Source organism: Diabrotica virgifera, chromosome 7 (assembly GCF_917563875.1).
Source record: "Diabrotica virgifera virgifera chromosome 7, PGI_DIABVI_V3a".
NCBI classification, from domain to species: Eukaryota; Metazoa; Arthropoda; class Insecta; order Coleoptera; family Chrysomelidae; genus Diabrotica; species Diabrotica virgifera.
The window spans coordinates 117,990,976-117,994,697 of record NC_065449.1 but is presented as its reverse complement, the minus strand read 5'-3'; the positions used below and the strand labels follow the sequence as shown (position 1 = coordinate 117,994,697).

General features: G+C 33.2%; 1 long non-coding RNA gene across 1 annotated transcript; it reads right to left on the bottom strand.

The window, feature by feature from the left end:
* Positions 1-336: 336 nt before the first annotated feature.
* LOC126887991 (uncharacterized) lies at positions 337-3,011 on the bottom strand. The gene is made up of 3 exons (XR_007699325.1): positions 2,558-3,011; positions 2,305-2,499; positions 337-518 (listed from the first exon to the last, which is right to left on the bottom strand). It is a non-coding gene; the product is annotated as an uncharacterized LOC126887991 (long non-coding RNA).
* Between the last annotated feature and the right edge of the window lie 711 nt (positions 3,012-3,722).

Sequence of the window (3,722 nt, the reverse complement as noted above, 5' to 3'; positions counted from 1 at the left end):
TATGTTGCCCATATTTTGCCGGTTATTAGGGCACTCATGACTGTACATCCTTGCTGATGTGACAATACCTCCTATCTGTTTTTTCATGAGTTTTGTATGAGAGATGGAAAAACATGTTTTAAGGTCACCTCCTGTGTTCATATGTAAGTTTTGACTTGTTTTGTAGTTCATAGATAGTTTAATTTACTACAAAACAGGTCAAAAAATATCATATGAAAACAGGAGGCGACCCTAAGACAAGTTTTTAGTCTCTCTTACAAAACTCATGAAAAAACAGATAGGATGTATTATTACATCACTGACGATATGTGGCCATACCAAATAATACATCCTTGATAAATATAAACATTTTTATTGAACAAAATCTTTTCATACATTTTTTTAATGCAATTTACTGATATTCCTAAATATTTCAAAAAAATGTGTCACATTTGCTTTGTAAACCTTTCTTTTGCCTTTCGTAGCCACATATTCCGTTTCCTTCCTGGTTTTTTGTAGACCACTTCTCTCAGCTGATTCTAAAAAAAATAAAATAAATGGTAATTTTTCTATCCTTTACAATTAACAATCAGAAGAAATATTATTTACAGATAATGATATGCATAATAATAATAGGTTTGTTCTAGCATCAGTTTGAAACCATCAGCGAATAGTGGACCAGCGCGAGTAGAGGGGATCGCACTGGTGACTGTATTATGTTCTTTTACTGACCAACTGTTTGCTGATGGTTTTTGACTAGTTTGACTGTTTGCTAGAACAAACCTAATAAAAATGAATATTTTGTATTTTGACAATGACATCTGATGTGGAAGTCAAAACATTAATAAAATTATTTTTTCAAGTTAACTTTCACATGCGGGTCTTAAAATTGTACTTTTAATACTTATATCATAAATAACTATTAAAACTATCTTAAGAGGAAACAGTATCGATCAACAGGTAGCGAAAATGTGTTCCAAGATTGCGGCTGTAATTTTGAATATTTTTTCGAGATATTTGGCACACATATTCGTAATATAATAAAGAATGGCGGTACAGAGCCCAATTTGAAAAATATATTAATATGTGGAAATTACTCTCTAATTAAATACAATATAAAAAAAATGAGCTTGTACCGCCATTAAGAAGAACAAAAAAATACACTTTCTTCAAATACAACTTTTTTATCCGATTTTGTGTTATTTTGGAACTACTAAAATTTTTTATTTCATTAGTAGTTCCAAAATTACACAAAATCTAGGCATCGGATAAAAAAGTTTATTTGAAGAAAGTGAATTTTTTTGTTCTTCTTAATGGCGGTACAGGCTCGTTTTTTAAATATTGTATAATTACAGAGTAATTTCCACATATTAATATATTTTTCAAATTGGGCTCTGTACCGCCATTCTTTATTATTTTACGAATACGTGTGCTAAATGCCTCGAAAAATATTCAAAATTACAGTGACAATCTTGGAACACGTTTTGGCTACCTGTTTATCGCTACTGTATTACCTTAAAACATTGTAATTTGCTAAACCAGTATATTTTACTCTACTACTACTCTACTAGCTACCTCATTTTCCACTGTTTCTAAAGACTTGTTTACATGGGTAGAGTTTTGAGGAGAGTAGAGTAGCGGTAGTACTCTACCAAAAATGGCTTGATACCATTCACATGAGGAGAGTACAAGTATAGTACTGATGCTAGTATAGTGAAACCGATTTTTGTATTTTTAAACACTCTTGATTATAAGTGCACCTTAAATTCTTAATTTTTTGCTTAAGCTCGTTTACTCCAAAGCCCCCTTTGCCATTCTTTCGACGATTTCATCCTCCGCAGCTTGCTGCAAACTTTTATTTCTGTAGTATACACTACCTAAATTCCATAAACACTGGTATCCGCCGTATTATAGCTCTACAAGTTTTAAAGTTTCATCTTCGGTGAACTTCATTTTCACTATTTACACAAAACACAATTCCAGCCAGAATGACAGCGCCCCCATGTACTCTCCTACCTACTCTATTCTGCCGTAATTGAGCGTGTTCCATGGGTAGAGTATGTAGCCGAGTAGACATTTTGGCAGTAGTGGTGGTCATAGAGTAGTTACTTTGCCATGGGTTGCTAGTCACTCTACTTTAACTCCAACTATACACTCTACCAGCTATTCTACTGTGCTGAGCATTTTTACAGGTAGAGTTACTCTACTCTATAAAGTACTTGCATCATTACTCTACCCGTGTAAACAAGTCTTAAATCTACTGAATGAAAATCTACTTAATCTTAATCTACTCTTAATGAAAAATGTCTAAAATCATTTACCCACCTAGTATTACTGTAGAATTTAAGACAGTCCAGTGCCTTATAAATAATTTCAATATGAATATTTTTTCCTTTAATTCTCCTTTGATACCACTCCATTTTAGATTTTGGGGAACTTATTTCATTGTGTTTATAGCCCATATTTATTGAAGGAACCCAATCTGGAGATTGTTATTATCGATTAAGTCGGCTGGTTTTCCTATAAGATTAAAATGTTAACATCTTCAAAAATCGTTACTGTTGTAATTGTAACTTACCAGATATAAAATGATTACAGCAGACAGGACAGGAAAATTTTCATTTCGCTAGTAAAACCTGTACATTGTATTGCATTTAACCATTGTTGTCTCTCAGATACCTTATTTAGTTCAGTTTAAAAGTGAACTTTATCACAATTACTTTGCATTTCACACTTCAAAACACAACACCAATGAAGCATATTATCTTTCTAAATTAATACTTCCAGAGAAAATGTTAAATTAATCTTTGTACAACACAAAATTACAAAGAAATACAACTAAAATTATCTAAAACTCATTAAGAACAGATAGAATAAGATGTATCTTTTACACCCAGTAGCCATATTGACATATTGATTTAATTTTGACAACTCCGCACGACCACGCAACTCGAAACACAAGTACGCAAACACGGTTGCGTGAAGCGTGGCTCGCAATCGTGAAATTTACGAGACTTGCTCGACCTGTAGATTCTTGTGTCTCTTTCATGAGCCGTAACCTCGTTCTTGGTATAAAAGTAAGAATGCGGCGATGCTACGTCTTTTCTGTCATTTTAAGGTGTTTAATCCTGGACCTTGAACGAATATATGTGCAGGAAATTGGAAGCATTTGAGATGTTGCTATAGAGGAAAATACTTAAGATCTCGTGGACTGATGAGTCATAAATGAGAAGGTTATCAGATGAATGAGGAATAACCGGGACCACTATCAAATCTCGAAAGCTACAATAGTTCGAACAAATTAGTAGAAATGTCTCCACATATGCCCTGCTATAAGCCATCCTGAACCGTTTATATATCGATTTATTGTCCTGATATCGATATATTCTTAATAGAATCGATATCGATAATATTGATACCGATTCTAATGGAGTATCGCAAACTAAAATGCATATAAATGTAACATTGTATACTAATGGGTACTGGCTATTGACTTTAAAAAACCGAACACCGGTTTTTGAAATAACCGGTTTTTTGACCGGTTATAACAGCCCGCAATTAAAAGACCGGTATAATCGAGAAAGGGTGTTTTGTCAATAACCGCCATCGCTACTATGTTGCAGAGACTGGTAAGTGTAGAGTCTACAGTCTACGTCTACAGAGTAGATACATATTAATCAACATTTTCGACTACAACTATTACTATTTTTACGTTAAAATCATCAACACTATATTTGGTTAAT